Source organism: Crassostrea angulata, chromosome 2, assembly GCF_025612915.1.
Source record: "Crassostrea angulata isolate pt1a10 chromosome 2, ASM2561291v2, whole genome shotgun sequence".
In the NCBI taxonomy this organism is placed as follows: Eukaryota; Metazoa; Mollusca; class Bivalvia; order Ostreida; family Ostreidae; genus Magallana; species Magallana angulata.
The window spans coordinates 79,891,309-79,914,382 of NC_069112.1; the positions used below are offsets into that span (position 1 = coordinate 79,891,309).

The window sequence follows — 23,074 nt, forward strand, 5'->3', positions numbered from 1 at the left end:
CACGGACACATTTCAACTTATATTGCACGCATTCTTGTGATTCATTGTTTTATTGAATATGTGAAATTCCACAGTCCCACCGAGTAAGGTCTGTAATTTTTTTTACAGTGTTTACTATTGTATTCATCGTTACGCTAGAGTAATCATTTTATTTGAGTCACAGAGAATCAGCTGATTGATATATTGTAGTCTCACCTGGGCTGATATCGTAGCATATTTTTATTTCGAATAATTGTTACTTGTCAAGTAGTGAAAGAGGGTGATAGCGAAAATACTATACTTTCTATTAATATCCTTCATCCCATAGCACTTAAACCACATTACATCAAGTACACTGCCCTTTGTATAGCGACAGAGCGAATAGATAGGAAGCGTCTGATTTAAAGTTTGTCTGTTGTCAATAGATTGAGTATACCTGTGACGAAACTTACAATTTCCTTCTAATTGCATGTTTTAAATCATTTCATTGTTTCATTCACTTTGCATACTTGTAGTCCATATCAGTATTGCTTAAATCGCAAATCCATTCTATACGCAGATCCATAACGTGTTCGAATCGGAAAAAAAAAATAAATCGTTCTAGTTTCCGACCTTCCGTTCCAACTGAGTGCACTTCGCGTGATCGGCGTTTTGACAGTGAAGACAGCTGCGGTATTTTAATTTCTAAAAGGTACTTGGGTTGTTCATATTGAGTTATTTTTTTTCCCCAATATTTTTGTAGATTAGATAGTTGTGTGTCATATTTGATTTAGATTTTTTTTTGGTGATTTTTTTTTAATACTGACCGGTCAAATATTTTTTCTACTTGTGTGTATTGAATCTGAATTTTGAAAACAATTTTTTTTGTAACACAGAATTTTGTTCTTTATTGATTAAGGCCAAATTATTTTAAGGTATTGTTTGGATAGAGATAGTTGATTTTTTGCTTATCTTGTGTTTACTATCTTTTCTTTAATTTTTTTTTCTGAAAATATTTTACCTGTGTACCCTTGAGTCATTGCAAAATTTTGGATTACATCCCTTTGATCAGTTAACTTAAATTTTGTTAGGCACATTTTAAATTTACTCAGTAAATTATTTTGAATTTTTTTTTCCTGAAAAAAAAAACCTATCCATTATTTTCTCAGTTATTGATATTTTTGGAAATTTATTCCTTTATTTAGAAAAAAAGTTGTTTTTTTTTCCTTCATAGATTGAAATTAATTTTTATAATCTACTCAGAACCCAAACCAATTGTTTGATAGCAGGATTAATTTTGTTTAATTTTTTTTGAACTGGATTCAGGTGTGTTTTTGATGTTTGAAACCTGATTATTTCTATTGTCACATTGTTGATTTTGTTTTTTGGGTTAGATTGAGAAATATTGTACTTAATTAAGAATGCCACTGACAGATGAGTTCAAGGATGAGGAACTTAAGACCATGGCGGAAGGCTTTACAGAGATGGGAGTCAAACCTACCCTGCAATCTAAAGAAAAATTTCAAAAGTGGTTACTTGATTTCTCCACAGGAGCAAAGCCAAAATCTGATGGGGCAACTGTCAGCACATCCACACAGGACAAATCTCCAAATACATACCAAACTCCAAGACTTCCTAACTTTTCTGGAGATAAAAAAGGAGATGCCACCTTTGATCTGTGGAAGTATGAAGTTGAATGTTTATGCAAGGACAAGTACTCAGATGCCACTATAACACAAGCAATTCGTAGATCCGTTCGAGGAAAGGCCGCCAGAGTCATCATGAGACTTGGAGCAGATGCAAAAATTGATGAAATTTTGTACAAACTGGAAAGCATCTTTGGAACAATTGACACAAAGTCAAGCATCCTTTCAGAATTTTTTAGTGCAAAACAAAAAGATGATGAAGATGTAGCAAGCTGGCGATGCAGACTAGAAGATCTGATTAATAAGGCCATACATTTAAAACAAGTCAAACCATCAGAGGCAAATGAAATGCTCCGGAATATGTTCTATGAGGGAATGAAGTCAACATTGCAGGATACTACAGGTTACATCTTTGAGAAAATAAGAGACTTTGATGAACTCAGAAAAACTGTAAGAAGGAAAGAGGAAGAAATGAACAAGAGGAAAACATTCACATCTGGTCAAGTAAAACAAGTTACAACAACAGAGTCTCAATCTAACATAGATCAACTAAAAGACATGGTTCAGAAACTATCACTGGATGTGACAGACATGAAAAAAGATATAAATCAAGGGAAACAAAGTACACAGGACAGTTGTACTCAAATACAACAGATAAATGATGGATACAGAGGATATTACAGAGGAGGGTGGAATAGACCCTACAACAGGGGATACCAGAAGTGGAGGCCTAGAGGAGGATATATCCAGGATAGGGATCCTCAGCAAAGCATGATGGGAAATCAGCAAAGCATGGGAAATACGGAAGATAACCAAGAACCTACCTGTCATAGATGCAATCAGAAGGGACATATAGCTATTGGTTGTAGAGTCAGACTGGACCACTCAAACAGAGCTTTAAACTTCAGACGACCTTTGTCAAGGCGCAGACGATAGGTCGCATACAGCAGATGCGCCAAGTCACCAGAGAAAATTTAGTTGGAGAAGCATGTGAAGTAGATTTGATTATTGAAAACAAAATGACAAGAGCATTGTTAGACACCGGTTCGACAGTATCAACACTAGCGCTATCATTCTACAAAGAAAATTTTCCACAGACGGAAATAAGAAGTTTTGATGGAATTTTGGAATTACAGGGTGTGGATGGAAAGTCTTTGCCATATGAAGGATACATAGAAGCAGAGATCATAGTTCCCGGACTGCAGAATGACAGAGTTTATCCTTGTTTGTTCCTGATAGTACAAGACACTAATTATCACCAATCAGTACCATTACTATTGGGAACAAATATTCTAAAATCTTTGCTAGAAGATACAAAAGTAATTCTTGGAGAAAGGTATTTACAGAAAGCCAATCTTCATACACCCTGGTTTTTAGCCTTTCAATGTCTGTCCAAGAGAGAGAAAGAGCTGAGAAGGAATGGCTACAAGCTTGGAATTGTAAAATCTGCAGAGGAAGCAAAAATCACAATTCCACCAAACAGCCAGAAAACTGTCATGGGATATGTTAATAAACAAATGCGATTTCAGGAATCCTGTGCAATGCTACAAGCATCAATTGAATCTCGTATACCCAAAGACTTGGACATAGTTCCTACTATCATCAACTACAAATATGGGAGAAAGGATGCTGTACCTGTTCACATTTGTAATATAACAACTTCAACAGTAACCATTTCACCCAGAGAAATACTGTGCGAATTACAAGTAGTGAACATAGAGGATTTATCAATTGGAAATAGTGAAATCAATCCTAGAGTAGACAGCTTTAATATTGACATAGAAAATGTAACAGCTACTCAGTATAAAGAGGCAAAAGAGTTTCTCACTAGGAATCTGGATTTATTTTCATGGAACAGTACAGATATTGGACATGTCACTTCAGTAGAACACAGCATTGAACTGGAAAATGACACACCATTTAAGCAGAGGTCGAGACGCATTCCTCCTGCTATGTACCAAGAGGTGAGGGACCATCTTCAACAACTTCTAAATGCTGGAATCATCAGAAAGAGTAAATCTCCATTCACCAGCAATGTCGTGCTATGCAGGAAGAAAAACAATGAACTGCGGATGTGTGTTGACTATAGGCAATTAAACAGCAGAACAAAGAAGGACGCCTATGCACTACCTATAGTTGAAGAAATTTTGCAGAACCTGAGTGGAAATTCTTTCTTCACTGTCTTAGATGCAAAGTCAGGCTACCACCAGGTTAACATCAAAGAGGAGCACAAAGAGCGCACTGCATTTACAGTCGGCCCTCTGGGGTTTTACGAATATAACAGGATGCCCTTTGGCTTGTCAAATAGTCCTGCGACGTATCAGAGGCTAATGGAAGAGATCCTTGGCGATTTACACCTTAACACATGCATGATTTTTCTGGACGACATAATCATTTTTGCGAAATCGTATGAGGAACACATGAAGAGATTAGAAGAAGTGTTTAACAGATTAAGAACAGCAGGTCTTAAACTATCACCTAAGAAGTGCAGCTTTTTGATGCAGCGTGTCAAATATGTAGGACACATTGTTTCTAAGAAAGGAATAGAGACAGATCCAGAGAAGACAGAAAGAGTGAGAAATTGGCCAACACCAAAGACACCTGAGGATGTGAGGAGGTTTTTAGGCTTCATTGGCTATTATCGTCGATTCATTAAAAATTTTAGCAAGATAGCCAAGCCATTAACAGCGCTCATGCCAATACCAAATGACAAAAAGAAGGGGAAGCAATCAGCGCAACAGAAATGGAAATGGGGTAACACAGAAGAGGAAGCTTTTAAGAGACTGAAAGACTGCTTAGCATCACCGCCAATCCTGGGTTTTCCAGACTACTCTCAACCGTTCGAGGTACACACTGACGCAAGTTTACAAGGACTCGGTGCTGTTTTATACCAAAACCAAAACGAAACAAAACGAGTGATAAGCTATGCCAGTCGGAGTCTCTCCAAAGCGGAAAGGAATTACCCTGCCCACAAAATGGAATTTCTTGCGCTCAAATGGGCCATAACGGAAAAATTTAAAGACTATTTGTATGGAAATTCCTTTACTGTATATACGGATAATAATCCGCTGACGTACGTGTTAACTTCCGCCAAGCTGGATGCCACAGGACATCGGTGGCTTGCAGAACTATCCAACTTTAATTTCAACATAGTATACAGACCAGGCAAGAAAAATCAGGATGCAGATGGACTTAGCAGAATGACCAATGATACAGAGGTTATAGGTAATGATTCTGTCAAAGCCATATGCCACTCTATGTATTTTGAAGGATTGATTTGTAGCATATCCTTAAATACAAAGACCCTTGAAAGTGATACAAGCAGCTCAGCAGTAGCAACTGTAATAGACTGGAAAAAAAAACAGGATACTGACCCTATACTTATGGAATGGAAGCATCATGTTCAGTTGGGGAAGAAACCTAAGATGCACCAGTTGTCATTTGGCCAGGACTCATACGCCTTAATCAAGAACTTCAAAAGACTGTACATCGAAGATGGTGTGTTGTACAGGAAAACAACAGTCCACGGAAATGAGAAAAGACAACTTGTTCTTCCAAAGTGTTATGTCAATACTGTATTAGAACAATTGCATAATAGGTTTGGACATGGAGGGAGAGAGAGAACAATGTCCTTGATTAGAGATCGTTTCTACTGGAACAGGATGTTTAGCAATACGGAAGACTGGATACGAAATTGTCAGAGATGCGTCTGTAGGAAAACATCAACTAATCAGCGAGCCCCACTTATTGGAATCAAAACATACTACCCGTTAGAACTTGTCGGTATGGACTTTTTGACGCTTGAGAAATCTAAAGGAGGTTTCCAACACATATTAGTAGTCACAAACCACTTTACTAGGTTAGCACATGCAATACCTACATGCAACATGACTGCAAAGACAACAGCAGAAGCTTTGTACAACAATTTTATAACGTATTACGGGATACCATCTAGAATACATAGCGACCAAGGGGCCAACTTTGAGAGCAAGATCATAAAAGAGTTATGTAACATCACGGGGATGGTGAAATCGAGGACAACACCTTACCATGCCATGGGGAACGGCATGACTGAGAGATTTAACCGTACTCTCTTGGATATGTTGGGAACCCTTGAACCACATCAGAAAATCAATTGGAAGTCCCATGTTGCACCGCTGGTTCACGCGTACAACTGTACTCGTCATGAGAGTACAAACGAATCGCCGTATTGTCTAATGTTCGGCCGTGAACCCAGACTCCCGATTGATTTGGCATTTGGAATCAATGTGCAAGAACAAAAGACACTGACAAAATACATGGAGGATCTTAGGGGGAGGATGAAGAAGGCATATGAGCTTGCATCAACAGCAGCAGCACAAGCACGTGATAAGCAAAAGGATTATTATGATTTGAAAGCAAGGGAATGCAACATCAGAGAAGGAGATCGGGTGCTTGTAAAAATTGTAAGTTTCGAGGGTAAACATAAAATAGCAGATAGGTGGGAAGAAGATGTTTACATTGTCCAGAAGCAGCCCAACTCGACAATTCCTGTTTACACGGTATTCAAGGAAAATGGGGAAGGAAGGAAAAGGACACTCCACCGAAATCTACTTCTTCCCATTGGTCATTTGGATGGATTTCGGCAAAGACAGTCGAAATATACTACCAAAGAAATACCACCTGCTATAACACCACAAAATGACCAGCATCAAATCGGAGATGATGAATCAGAACTTAGTGACGAATCCAGTGAAAGTGAATCAGAAATAGATGTACCGGTACAATACGCAGTAACAGAGGAGTACACACCACATGATGTACATGTACAAGATGTTACTGGAGAAGATCAGCAAAGGGAGAACGTTAGGGACGCCCAACAAGCTGATGACACAGAAAACAGTTTTGCTGAACATCAGCTACCTTCAGCTGAGGGAAGAGAAGAAACAGATGCAGTTAATGCTCTATCTGATGAGGAATTGGAAGCACTGGAATATGAAACTAAAGAGAGACAAGAAAGAGATGTAAGAAGAAGCACAAGAACAAGAAAACAACCAGCATGGTTAAGAAGCGGTGAGTACGTCAACACAATTCAACAAAAGCAAACCAAAGATCTGGAGTGGAAACAAGGTGAAAAGTTGAAATACCTCCAAAGTATCCTTTTAACAGGTACCTGTAAAGGGTTTGAGAATAAGATAATCGAAACGATGCTCGATATTATTAAACATTGATTTTATTTTTAGCTGTTTTTATGCCGATGATGATATACCGTTGCGAGAATCAATTGCGTTTACTGTAAATAGTGAAAGTTATGCGTATGGTTTCATATGATAACCTCGTAACTATGATCATATAAAACATGTTCGATATAATATGCGTAGTTAAATGACGAGGACGTCATTTTCCAGTCGGGGGGAGTATGTGGTAGTGTTGATTTTGCGTGTGTTTGTTTATTAAATAAAAAGATCAATATGTGTGTTTAAATAAAATAAAATATGTGGTCATGTTCATGTTGTTTTCATCAAATCATCATTTCATTCTATATTCATCTTCTTCTTTTGCATGTTACTATTAATAACTAAACGACCTGATCGACGAGACAGTTGTATGTAAAAATATCAACGCATTTGATTGGCCTAGCCACTTTGGCGGGTCGTGCATTTTATAAAAAACCAGTTAACAGGTTCTGAGAGTGACCAGACCAGTTACGGCTCAGGGCGTAGGCAGAGCATATTCTAGCCACTACGTACATATAAATAGTTTCATACAGAACGCACAGTAAGTAGTTTTTATCTCCTACTAATATTTCCTCTTTTGAATGAGTGAATGAATGAATATTTTTATAGTCTGCCAGACGTATATATTAATTTAGTATTCTGATAATTTTACTTTATAAATAATTAAAACGTAATGTTGAAGTTTACTTGTAACGCTGTATTCTATGCTCTAATATTTCATGTACTTTTTAATTGAAATACGGCACTGTTCCAGGTATATGTGACAGCTACATTGCCCAGATATAGTTAGATTAGATTCAGCTCGATTCCATAAATCGGTACGATATCCTTAGATATGCACATTATTACATTTATATTATATGTAATTCTAGAGTACTATTTTATAGCCAATTATAGCAAGTAACTGAGTATATAGTTGCTGATATCATTTTAAATTATCAAGTTCAATAACATAAACGTAATTATTTTATTACCAATGTTAGAGGCTGTGGGACTGTGTGTTTTACTTATATAACAAATACATGTTAGCGTGCAAATGAAATTATTGTTTGTCATATTGTATATTAATATTTATGTTGATTATTGTAGGGCTGATCCCATATATAATATAGTCCTGGGGTCAGGCAATAAAGTGAGATAACCCACAACCGGACTTGTTTTCCTTAATAAAACACCGGCTACACAGGTAAAGGTAATAAATGATTTATATGTATAAGGGATGTCCATTTTACTCGGTTGACTTAGTCGATTAATTGGAGCATTAAGTCGAGCAATGGTTATAAGTACTCCTTGATTTATTTGAAACTGTGTGGGCTCTTTTAAAATCAAATAATGCTACTTATATAATAAGTAGCTTCCAGCTCCTGCACTATGTATCAAACCCTGACTACTATTTAGGCAAATACATGCACAAAGCACAACATAATACTATTGTTATTATTATGCCGACTGTTAAATATACTGACATGCTTTACTATAAGTAGCTGTGACGTTTGAGTGTTGACTAGTCCCTAAAATAATCACCGGAAAAGCAAGCGTTTGTTGTTTTTTTCTTCAAATTAATGAATTGATTTGATTGTTTATTTAATCAACAAGTTGTTGTAAAATTAAAAGTAAACAAAAGTGTATATGTTCTTTTCAAGAAATGAGAGACGTTTGACCTTACCGAGAAAACTCGAAATGTTTAGCAGACGAAATCTCATTGAATTTTTTTCTTGTACATTCATTATCAAGTGTCATTTAAAAAAGCGTTTTTGTGATCCTCATGTAGAATTTCTTTGACAAATATGTTCAATCAATTTGTTCAAAAGTTTATCAGAAACTTTAACTTTAAAATTACCGTCAATAATGAAGTGTTTTAGAAAGATTAATAATTTTAATTGCTTGATGTAAGTCGTATATATCTACGTTTTTTATATATAGATACCGTCCATTCATTATCAGCTAATATAGCGTAGCGGTAACGCACTGGGCTTCATACTGGAATGATTGTAGCGTCGTGATTTCGAAACCCGCTGTCGTGCTTGGAAGTTTATCATTGAAAACATTTGCCGTGCTATGGAATGCACCTAAAGTTTTATGCTATAAGGCAGCAATGGCGTTCCATACCGTGCTCTATTTCGGCTATATGCTTACGCTATGTAAATCTTTTGTATATTATGCGAAAATAAATAATTATTGAATATATAGCGACAAACTGACATAAGGCATAATAATGTCACATACAGTCACACCATGTCATAAACTCAAAGCATTAATAGTTTTAAAAACTTTTGATAATTCGCATCGGATGCATGATTTCAAATAAGTTGTAAAGTTATTGTTATGAAAATATTCATTAGCAAATGTCATAGCTTTTGATACCTTTTTCTTAATCTGATGCTTACACATAATTGAGGTCTGTCCATATCATCTTAGACAAATCAAATGTGACCTGTTTCATGTTATGTCATTGTCCCGTGCCAATCAAAGATTAATTATTAAAAAAAACAAACGCCTGGAGATGACATCTTTGCAAGTCAAGGATTTATGATCCATTCTGCTCCTCTTCACAAGGCAATGGTTTATCATGGCTGATTCGCCCCGGGTAATTTTATCCTAACTATTTTGATGTATACTTACTTGTACATTATCGCGGTGGTATCAGTTTCATGATGTGATTTATTCATATACGCTCAAAATTTTGTTTTACATTTTAACCTTTTCTAAGAGTGCATGGAAGAATTGTACATGTACACAGAGGCATACTATTATGTTATTTATGTCTCTGTTCAGAGCGAATATGATATTTATTCCATAAAATTAAGCACTAGAGAAAGAAAAATAACTTCTGTTCTCATATTTTGAAATTTTAGTGTTGTTGAGAAGTAAAGTTGAGATAAAACTTTGAATATTGTTACACAACATTACATTTGATGTTTATAATTTATATACATGTACAATGTATATGTGTATATCTATTTTATTTTTTTGTTCCGTTTTAAATTTTGTTTTATTTACAAAGTAAACTTGTAGTCAAACACTTAGTATGGCATGTCCAGATGTAGTAAATTACATCGTAAATCTGGCATGTACAATGTATGTACGTATGTTAGTATATATATCTCTATGAATAAACCTACACCATCTAAAAGGGTTACATATCAATTTGACCATGTTTACTATAACTTTGTTCTAAAGCTTCTTTAAATTTATTTTGTTTTTATATTTAAGCAATACAGCTTCTGCCTTCTCCAAAAATATGATTAATGAAATGCTAAAATTTCAATTCTTATCATTATTTCTGTTTTAACAACAACAACAACAACAACAACAACCCCCACCCCCCTCCAAATACCATTTAATATATGAACTACATTATTCAAAGATAAAGCTGATGAATTGTTATGAATGACGTGGTAATACATGTACAAATTTGGTGCTACATGTATCCACAGCATGTATATGATTTATAATCAGCGAGACTTAGAGTCAGAGTGAGTGAATCCATTGCTTCAAAATGATTATATTAGATAACAACCTTGTCCTGTTTGTATCTGTCTCAAGTTTATATCATTGATTATTTTTCATATTCTATAACTGTCTGATCTTTGAACACGTTCACCAAAACTTCTTTTGACCAATAAACAAGCACATTGCATTGTAAAAAAAAAGTTAATAGCAAATTCACAAGGGACGAAAGCACCCGTTACCTATTTCGAAAGTACTCTGTCGATTTTAATCCATAGTTTAAAAAAATAGCTACATTGCTCATTTTCTTCAAGACCTAGACATAAAGTAAAGCGGTTTTCATAAAAGAAAACACAAATGCAAAATAGAATAATTATTACATTACTTCAATAGAATGGTTTTGCTGTATCGTCTGACCAGGCAAAACCATCGTACACTTACACTTGATATTGTATTGAAGCATAGTTTTACGAGAATAATCCTGTAATTCATTGTTAAAACATACCTAGCATTTATCTTCCTAATTTACTTTTTTCTCCTTACTTTCAGACCGTAGAAAGTTTCCATTGAAAACGGAAGACGTTAATCATAGGAATATAAACAAATGAGTCTAGATCTAGTGTTATATTTATATAGTTTTTGTTATCTTTTGCCTTGGGCTTATATAATCCACATTTTTTTCAATGCTTATATATCTAAATGTAGACAATTTTAAACATCGTCTAGGTAAACAAACACGATATAATGAAAACACATTATCAATATTCGAATATAAGTCGTTGTTTTAACCAAGTGGGAATAAATGATGTAGATTTTAGTAGAAAAATTATCTATTATAAATGTTTTACAATGTAAATATTTTGTTAAGAGATAGAATCTATCCAGCTCGTAGTTTAGAAAAGAAAATACATTCGTGATTTGTTGTTAAAAAACAACTTTAGAAGCGATACACGTGTATCATTAATTGATTTCTTAAAGCCATCATTCGAAACTAAATCATAGAATTCAAAAACTTACCTTTAAACATCACTGTGACATCAAATATTCAAGGAACAGGTCACAAAATATTTCACTTCCGCCATTATAAAAAACATCCGATATGACATTTGCGCATGCGCAGATTTTTCTGTGTAAAGGGGGAAAATGGAGCATAAAATTTCACACACACTGTGTGAAAAAAATTAGGAAATTGGTGTCAAAGAAACACTCATACTTTTTTTTATTTTTTCTGGTGAAATTTAGTGAGAGGAACACGAAAATGACGTTATTTCAACTGAACACCTGAGTTCGGGTGTCCATTTGATTTTCAGGTTATAAGTTGATTGGTGTGTAAACTTGGTATTGGGCCAACTTCACAGGGCTTACAAACACACACAATCATACACTTTAACACATAAACTGTTGCACGCAATCACACACCCTAACGCATATACCGTTACATTCAACCACACATTTAACCACATATACCGTAACACACAATCACAGACTTTAACACACACAATGTTACTTTCAATCACACACTTTAACACATCTGCCGTTATACACAATCACACTCAAATATACCGTTACAAACAATCACACATTTATTACATATACCGTTACACACAATCACACGTTTTAACACATATAATGTTACACACAATCACACACTTTAACACATATACCGTTACACACAATCACACACTTTTACAAATATACTGTAACACGCAATCATACACTTTAACACTTATACTGTAACACGCAATCATACACTTTTACACATATAGCGTAACATTCAATCACACACTTTAACGCATCTACCGTTACATTCAATCACGCACCTTATGTGCTCATCATAACACTCCCGATGTATTACACTGATAGCAATGTTCATGCTTCACTGCATCCAGGTTTTGAATTCACACGAACACGATACATTGGACAAAATGATTTTCAGAATCCCGTTTTGAGCAAAAATGATATGACACCTACTTTACTGGTAAGCAATATTCAATGAAAGATATAGCAAAACAGACGGAAATCCGGCAAACATATTTCAGAATTCCTCGTTCATTGTGGAACGTTTTCCTGTGTCATGCGGTTATATCACTGCACATGCGCAAACCACAGACTGCAGATCGTGCTATGACAACATAGAATTTAGAAAACAATGTTGCATTCAATCACATACTTTATTGTATCTTCCCTTACATTCAATCACACACTTTAACACATATACCGTTGTATAACACACACTCATACACTCTATTACTTATACCGTTACACACAATCACACACTTTAACACATGTATACCGTAATACGCAATCACAGACTTTAACACACATACCGTAACACACAATCACACACTTTAACACATGTATACCGTATCACGCAATCACAGACTTTAACACACATACCGTAACACACAATCACACACTTTAACACATGTATACCGTAACATGCAATCACAGACTTTAACACACATACCGTAACACGCTATCACACACTTTAACGCATATACCTTTACATTCAATCACACACTTTTTTTTTGCATCTTCCGTTACATTCAATCACACACTTAAACACATATACCTTTACACACAATCACACACTTTAACACATATTCCGTAACACGCAATCACACACTTTAACGCATCTACCGTTACATTCAATCATGCACCTTATGTGCTTATTACAACACTCCCTATGTGTTACGCTGATAGCAATATTCATGCTTCACCGCATTCAGGTTTTCCATTCACACGAACACGATACATTGGACAAAATGATTTTCAGAATCCCTTTTGAGCAAAAATAATATGACACCCACTTCACTGGTTAGCAATATCCAATGAAAGATGAAGCAAAACAGACTGAAATCCAGGCACACATATTTCGAATTTCCTCGATCATTGTGGAACGTTTTCCTGCGTCCTGTTATACCATCGCACATGCGCAAACCATAGACTGCAGATCGTGCAGTGACAACATGGACTTTAGAAAACAGGTGTATTTTTGTAAAAACTTATAAAAACAATGATATAGTGTTACTTTCTTGGATATAGTATCCCTTATCTTCTATGTTAGATGTAGTGACGCCGGGATCTTCAATATGGTGTTGATGTATCATAAAAGAGGAAGGACCACAAACCCACTAGCTTGTGCTAGTAGGAGCGCGGCAGTACTGAGCCTTTATATGCACGCTATTACATTATTCCCACTTTTTTTTTAGATATCTCACACGAGATTCTATAAATATCTCCACGTGGGTTATTTTGTTTGGCGCCAATGTAATAGAAGAGGAGGAAGGACAACAACTAGGCTCGAACTCAAGACCCTTCAGTTAAAAAACCAACGCTCTATCGACTGAGCTAAAGGATTAACCTACTAGTTAGTGCTAGTCTATTACATTGGCGCCCAACAAATGTATCACAATTACTTAAGCATTGTAACACCGTGGGAATATTCTTGTGTTATCTACATAAAGAAGATACTTCACATACGTTAATACAGAGATGTGAAGTCAAGATACGTAAATTAAAAGGATAAAAGCCCTGATAGATTAAGGTTTTTATTTTCTTGAAATGATATATAACATGATGTATTTATCGAATAAAATCACGTACACATTCGCTCCCTTTCTCCCTCAATATAAATTAGCTAGTACATATAAATGAACCATTATGTTCTTCCTTAATACATGTACTATATAAAACCTATAACATCTCTTTCTTTCTCTCAATATATATCAGTGGTATAGGTGTACATTTCTTTATACAATCATTACATACATATAACAACTTGTTGTATAAGTATATATACGTTTTCTAACGATCCATCCAAAATAAAAAAAAAAATATATATCTGATGGAAAATATTTGAGTATCTACATGTTTATGAATATAAAGTGCTCAATTATAAGTAACTTATAAGCTTGCCTGATATAACTTAAATGAATTATCGTGTATATTTGAAATTTATAAAAACTTTTTCAAAAATACAAATTAAAATAGGAACATTAGAAACCATTATAAAAGTTGAAATATGGTCAACACAGTCTGCTATTAAGTGTCACGATATACCTTATTTTCAATTACCATGTACATTTAATAATGAATGGGCAGGGGCAGATGAACAGACGAGGAAGTCACGGATATTTTTTATTGACGAAGCTATATCCGGGCAACTTTAATTTTCCGGATTGCTAAGTGACTGCTGGCAGCAAAAATGAATAAAAACAATCACTATGAATGAAAATGTTTTTATATCTTGTTATTATTTACCGTGTATTAATTCATTTTGTTTATAAAGGTAAATTATAAATATTTTAACTAATCAACTTAGTATACTTCAATCATCAACTTAAATATCAATATTTACAGATCGCTGACCCCTGACGTCATGGGGTTATCATTCAATCTGAGCAATGGCGAAGATGAGCTGCACAACTTCAATCATTATCCTTGTAAGTGGGAATTTTATATTTATAAACTATGAGATTGCAATCAAAATGACATAAATAAGTGAAAGAGGTAACAGTTAATGTCAATCGATCATTTTAAGTTTGGAAAGTTCTTATATTGCTTGTAATATATCACACACTTGTAATGTAGACTGAACTCTGAAGCTGAAGTATGTAATCGCTATTAAAAGGAGAGATTCTTTTAAACGTATGTGGTAGAATATCATGAATGATGATGAACAAAATCATTATGGTATTGTTTGTTGGTATCTGTATTTATATCTTTTGATAAAAGCAAAACAAACAAAAAAACAAGGTACTGTGCATATCGATATAAGTAAAGTGGGCGGGGCTCTTTTTTTCAGTAAAAAAAGGGGGGGGGGGGCGTTTTGTTTCCTGTTTATTGTAAGGCAAATTTCGTTTATATTAAAGAGATTCAGGTTAATGATTCCAATTAAGGGCCCTTGCATGTATACATGTGTATGATTGCTCTAAGGTTACAGTGAATGTCTATCAATGAAAGATACATATACACAAAATATGGATAATATACCAGAAACTGCATGCACTGTTATTCATACCCACAACAGTTCAGAAGTTCACATACACACATGTATTATAGATATATTTGAATTCCAAATGTATTCCTCATAAGTGGTATTTGGTTTATTTTGAAACCATACTTGCAGATTATTTGTTGTCATATGCATTTTCACAATGTCAGGTGTCCTGTATCCAGCAGTAAGCCTGGATCCATGGCGATGTAAAAATGATGTGTTGCAACAATATTATAAAATTCTGATATTGTATATCTTTAAATTGTCTTTACATGATAAAACAACTTGTTATATAAAATTGCTGTTATGCAATAATGCACATTACTCTCAATCTGTGAAATGAGTTCATCATACAGATGTGTAGGTCTGTACATTTCACAGAAGCAATATTGATAATCATCCTCTGCATTTACATTTTTTAAAATAAACTCTTAGTTAATATTCATAAAGGCACATACTGTTTAGAATTAAAATTTATTTATTGATATTGTCTTTACTTGTATAGGCATACATACTGAGTTTGATTATGTCAAGCTCATGCATGTATACAGGGATGGAGCATAATTACTTTTCTTTTTCAGTGAGTATTTGCGCTGTATATACATGTATGAGAATAGCTTATAATATCATAATGGCCGTAAATAATCCCTTACTTGGGGCAAGAATTAACCATCTTATCTGTTAGGATTTTTGGTAAAAATTAATCAGTGCATGCCATTTTAAATTGTTCTTTTAGTTGTTACACATAGTTGTTTTATTTGTCTAAACAAATTCAATGGTTTTATATTTTTTTACTAAAATTATTAGGATATTCAACCACAGCTTCCTACAGTTGACCAACAAACACCACAAACCGGAAACCCCCAGATTATGATGAATGGCACATCTGACCAAACAAATGAGGTAAACTACTGGTAGTTGTTAATGATTTAAAAACTTCCTAGCATACCATACATCCAGGGTTTGTTTTTTGTTTTTGCTTGGTACAAAATTTGCCAAAATTGGAAAAATGTGCAATTTTTTATTTTCCTCAGTAATTTTTTCCAACTTAAAATGTTTCTTATAGCTAACAATACCAGTTATAATTTCTACTTATTTATATTGAAAAAGTTTAGAATATATCATTGCAAAAATTTCCAGATATACAGTACCTTAAGAGGGATAAATGGTTGTGGCCATTTTAAAACTATTTTAATCTCTTTAAGAAGAGCTCTTTGTAAAATACATGTATAGGAAAAAAGTCAAATTTTAAGGCTAGAATATTAAATTGATTTTTTTCTTTACTATTAAAATAAAGAGTTTACATCCAAAGATATCATATCTTAGATTTGAATAAAGGTCTGATAGATAATCTGGTGTTCATTTAGCCTCCTTAATTAATAACCTAATATTTTATGATATTTTTACAATTAATGAAAACAGTTGTGATTTATAAATTCACAAGATTGTTTTAATAGTTTCAGCTGCAAAACGTTGAATTGGAAGAAATGGAATTGAATGTTAAAGAGGAATTTTAACTACAAATTTCATTTATTATAAGATCATGTATAAAATTATCCAGCAAAAATGATAATGAAGGTGGGATGTGCAAATTGAGTCAAACAGCCTTACTTTCTACACTTAATAGCAGATCATTTAGATTATGATGAATAATTTCAATAGCTACCCTTAATTATACTTACATAAACTGGGTGAGAACAATTAATGCTTTTTAAGAAAATTATTCACTTCATAGAAAGCATAAAATGTTCAAACTTAGTTTATACTAAGTCTTGTATAATTTATGGTAGCTTTTGAATTGTTTGATTGAATTAAGTTGCCTGAATATTTATGTTAGGATGAGGCATTACTTTATATGTTCATAGATTCAAAATGTTGGGAGAATTTATGCATAAACATGTACATGTACATGTTATTTAACTGCATCATCTGTTTCATTAACATTTTTTATTCTAAACAATATTTTATTATGTAAAAAAATATTACATAATAGGATTGGGCAGCAGGCAATCTGCCTATTTGAGCCCTCTCCTTTAACAGTCAATTTGACAAACATTAATGGTACAATGTAACAATGGATATAGTAGAGAAAAACAAAGGAAAAATAAGTGGAATCAAGATGCTTGGTACCGGGTATTATTTATGTGCAAAATGAAAAACAGTTGTAGAAAGCTAGCAGTTCAGCTGTTTGAGTGACACTGTGAATAATGCATTAAAACTTAAATCTTTTGGTAGCTAATATATAATCATGTACAATCTTAAATATAGCAACATTTTTGTTATAAGGCAAACTACTGTCCCCATATAACAATAGGTCCAGAGAGATGGGGATATCTAAATGTTAATTACTTATTGACTGTATAAAAACTTGCCTCTGTGCATCATAATGTGGACAGACAAAAAATAGTGATAAGCAAGATACATAACCACACATATCACAAATAGAATTTTCACACAAAAAAATATTGAATAGGTCAGCATTTAAATTGCTTGCATTAATTCTTATCTGACAATGTATAATATTTGCTTTTCTGTTTCCAAAGTCATAAAGTTTGTTTGGCTTTCTAAAGAATATGTTTTTTTTTTTGGCTTTTTTGAATGAAGACTCAGGTGGTAAAATTCTAATGTGAAGAGGTAATTCATTCCATAATTTTATAGATGAAGGTAGAACACTGTTCATAAAGGCAGTTGTTTTTATCTGGGGAATAACAAATTTAAAATCATCTTGGTGTCTTTGTGAGTAATTATTTTGTGGTGTACATAGCATAAGTAAATCCTGTAGATATTTGGGGGCAAGACCATGGACCATTTTATAAAATAATGTGAGTTTATGAACCTAGCTTTCTTTTATCTGATAGTAGATCAATACCCAATTCATCATATAGAGCTGACCTGGATGAGTTACTTCTAAGACCTGATATAATCCTTGCAGCAGTTACTTGAATATCTTCTAGAAGTTTAACTATTCTATCTGAACAATTTTCCCAAACTATATCAGCATATTTTAAAACTGGTCTTATAAATGAAAAATATATTTTTTAGAGAGCATCTACATAGCTTTTATTTAACAAGTTTCAATAGGTTTAACCTTATACCCGGTACAAGCTTTTTCATGAATAGAATTAATATGTTGTTTCCAACCTCCATCATATTGGAGATTTACACCAAGATGGATGTGACTATTAACTTTTTGTATAAATGGACCATGGACACCAAACTGCACAGGGGGATGAGATATATTTTTTCTACTAAATCAAGGTTTTTGGTTTTACTGGGATTAAAATCAACTGCCCATATGTCAGACAATTTACATATTTTGTCAAGATCAGAAACAAGCCTGTGTGTCATTGTCAACAATAACATATATAGAAGTATTTCATTAACATGAAGATGCATTGTCAGTCTAAGGCACTTTTCTGGTAAACTCTGCATGGAGTTCAAAGTACATGTAATTGTATACAGTGTAGTTTGTAATTGTCCAATATAGTTTCATAGACTTACAAGACTTAGCTGCCAGTGAACAGTTATACATTATAGTGTTTGCAAAACATGTGCATCTTAAGTTATATCAAACCATGTGCATATGTCTTCTATTGTATAGACTTGCTTCAAATTTTAGGCAGAAAATTTTAATGAGCTCGTGAAAACCTACACAGATGCAGATGTGGAATTTGAACAACAAAACAGGTACCTGTCATCATTTGGCCTGCAAAGAAATCCAATCACAGGTGATGGTAATTGTCTGTTCCGCTCAATAAGTTTCTCTCTGTATGGTCATCAAGATAATCATCAGGAGCTAAGAAATTTGGCCGTCGAAACACTGAGAGGTAATATGCATGTTTTTCAAAATTATTTTCTAGATGATGCAGGTACAATAGATGAACATATAAACCGTTTAGGCCAACAATATACATATGCAGGTCAAGAGTAAATTTTAGCACTGTCCATGGCTTTGAACATTAATATCTTGGTCACATTTGGAGGAGATGTACATAATCCTCAAATAACTACCCATGAAAATACTTTTTCACAAGGTCAGCCTCAACAAACCATCCATATTGCATGGAAACGAGCTGGTGGAGGTCATTATGAGTCTATCACCGAGGTAGATACAAGTAACCAGTTCTCTTCCTTTGTCCCTAGGTTAGATCCAGTGTTGTTACCAGGTCAAGATCATAGCAATACAAAACCAAAAGGTTCACAATTTTCAAAGCCAATCAATATACATAATTATAAATCACTTAGTTCCCCCCTTCAATATCTGCACTGCACTCTTATGTTAAATCTGAGGACAGTCCACTAAGTCACAGTCAAGGTTCCAAGATGTGTCATCACTGCAAGGTCTCCTTTAAAAAAGTAGAGAATTTAAAGAAACATGTCAAAAGGTTTCATTCTGGTCAGGGTCAAGCTCCATCTGTTTGTTCTAAGCGTAAACTTCAAACCTGTATGATTTCAACATGTTCCATGCAGTTTCAAACAGTAGATCAACTTATAAAACATGCAATAAATGTTCATGATGCTAATATTAAAGTTGAACATATGACATTTGACAATTTAGTTCAGTTTTCAGAATTCCGAAGCAATGAAGAGCTGTGTTGTAACCACTATTGAAATAAAACCACTATTGAAATAAATTATTTCAATAGTGGTTGGGAATGCATTTCATAAGAAAAATCACTTTGCAACCACTATTGAAATAAATTATTTTAATACTGGTTGGGAATGTATTTCATTTGAAGAATCACTTTACAACCACTACTGAAATACAACCACTACTAAAATGAAATATTTAAATAGTATTCCGGGATGTGTTCCATTTTGAAAATCAATTTGCAGACACTGTTGAAGTACAACTACAATTAAAATTATTTTTTCAATTGTAGCTTAGAAGAATGTCTTTATTCATTTTTCTTTGAAAATTTACATTTTTTTCTTTACATTTCTCTTTCTACAAACATATCATTTCCTATGATATTGTATATTATTTGCACAATTGTGAACATCTTGTAAATTGCCAGAACTTCCATTCAAACCCCCTGTATATTGAATAATTAATTATTGATAAATATTATTATAAATATCACTATTAATATAAATTATTTCAATAGGGGTTTGGGGTTACTTCACTACGACCACTATTGAAATATATTATTTCAATAGTGGTTAAGGATGCGATTCATTTCAACAACTATTGAAATAATTTATTTCAATAGTGGTTGGGGATACCTTTTATTTCAACCACTATTGAAATAAAGTATTTCAATAGTGGTTGATGATGCATTTCAGTTTTATGTCTATTATTATGTCTGTTTGTAACATTTTCTTTCTGCTAGGAGAGTTTCTTAAGAAAAGAAGTATGTCTTATGAGATGATGAATTCCTCTTTGATTATGATGTTCTTTGTTTTACCACTATATGGTCATCCTTCCCATACCACCTGTCACCTGGAACCGAGAGTGTTATGCACCGTCGGAATAATTGGCATTAAAATAACATCCTACCACTATCAAAATATTTTATTTCAATAATGGTTGTAATGAACCGCATCCTTAACCACAATTGAAATAAAGTATTTCAAAAGTGGTTGTAATGAAATGCATACCGAACCACTATTGAAATATTTTATTTCAATAGTGGTTATAATGAAACGCATACCCAACCACTATTGAAATAATTTATTTCATTCAATATTGGTCTTAATGAAGTACATCCCCAACCATTATTGAAATTATTTATCTCAATAGTGATATTCATTATCACATAAATCTATAATGATATATAAGCTATAAATTATTTTTTAATATGCAGGGCTTTTGAATAGAAGTTCTGGCAATTTACAACGTTGTCTTCTAGTACAAATAATTTACAATTTCCATAAAACGTGATATATTTTTACAAAGAGAAAGGTAAAGAAAAAATATGAAAACAATTCTATAACAGTGAAAATCCTAATATAAGTACATTTATATCATAGTCTTGATTACTATTACCATAAAATATGCAAGTCTTTAGTACCTTAATTGTGTATTTGAATTGTTTGTTAAATAAAAACAAATGTATATGCATGAGAATTGGTTATTTACTTCTACACAGCAGTGACAATTGTACCATAATTGTGTATTTGATATTATTCGTTAGATTTCTTGCATTTCAAAATAGTTAGCAAATATGATATACAATTTCTCCCTTTCCAAATGTGTTACATAATAGTGATTACATAGTTACAACCCCAACCTCTATTAAATCATTACTTCAATAGTGGTTTTATTTCAATAGTGGTTGCAAGGTAACTTTTCTAATGAAATACATTCCCAACCACTATTAAAATAAATTATTTCAATAGTGGTTTTATTTCAATAGTGGCTGCAACAGAGCTGTCCTCTAACACTAGATTCGTTCGGAGGTCAAGGCCACAGAAAAATGATAAGGGAAATATGGTCTATACTATAGTCTGTCACAGGAATGGGCCAGTCACTGCGCACAGGGCAAAAGGAAACCAAAGACTTCTCGTAAAAACAAGAAGGGACACTGTCAAATCAATAGCCTTTGCCCAGCACGTTTTGCAGTATGTGAAACAAGTGATGGAAAGGTGGTGGTAAAGTATATCAAATCCCATTCCCATTCCTTGTCATTTGAACAAAGTAAGTATTTACCTATTCCTGACAGTTTAAAATCAGAAATAACCAGTATGCTTGCTCTTAAAATTCCAATAAATAATATTATAGACAAAGTAAGGGAACATTTTAGTGACAGAGAGAGTAGGGATAATTTAGATGACCTTAAGTATTATCATTTGATAGATCGAAAGAAAATTCATAGTTTGAAAACACGACTTGTAGATCCTTCAATTATTCAAGACAGTAATGATGCACTGTCAACTTCTTTAAAGGTGGAAGCTCTACGCCAAGAGTCATTCAACCCAGTCCTCCTATACAAACAACAAGGCATTAAAAATCCTTCCAAAAGACTCGCCAAGGAGGACTTTATTTTAGCCATCATGACCAAACAAAAGCTGGACATGTACCAAACATTTGCAGGCCGGATTTTATGCATGGATTCCACACGTAAAACAAATAGTTATTCATTCAACTTAATTACTCTCATGGTAGCTGATGAGTTTCGTAAAGGTTATCCTGTTGCATTTTGTATTTCTAATAGGGAAGATGAATTAGCAATAGGTTTATTTCTGTCATCAGTTAAGGCTCTCTCCCATGAAACAAAGGTCAAGGTTATAATGACAGATGATGACAATACAGGGTGGAATGCAGCAAAGTCGGTCTTTGGTTCTGATCTTCAGCAGTTTCTTTGTACCTGGCATATTCAAAGGTCATGGATAAAAAATATCCACAATCATTTTAGGAATGATGCTCAGAAAACAGAAATATACTGTTATCTTTGTGCCATGCTGCAAGCAAAATCAGAGAATGATTTCAATAGGTATAAAGAATCATTGATCTCAAAACTTCTTACTATGAATCCTGGGTTCTTAAAATATTTGATGAATAATTACTTTAATCGTCCTGAGAAATGGTCATTGTGTTTTAGGAAAGGAATAGAATATGGCAATGGTAATGCCAATAGGTTTGTAGAAAGTTTTCATAACCAGCTGAAAACTATATACTTCTCAAGGAAGCGCAATATGCGCATAGATGTGCTTTTAGACACTTTGTTAAAGATAGAGAATGACCATTTTATAAGACACCTACAACGTGTTTCTTATAACAACCCTTCTGATAGTGATGTGCATATTAAGGATAGGCATGACAGAGGTTTGGATATTGATAATTCCAGGGTTAAGCAAATTAC

The 23,074-nt window shown here is 33.7% G+C and overlaps 1 protein-coding gene and 1 pseudogene across 1 annotated transcript in view; both read left to right on the forward strand.

Annotated features, from left to right (window-relative positions):
- The window catches only part of LOC128172016 (uncharacterized), a 184,325-nt gene that overhangs the window by 66,340 nt on the left and 94,911 nt on the right, over nt 1-23,074 (forward strand). The gene's annotated exons all lie outside the window — the stretch shown is intronic.
- Nucleotides 15,796-22,219, forward strand: LOC128172018 (uncharacterized; annotated as a pseudogene).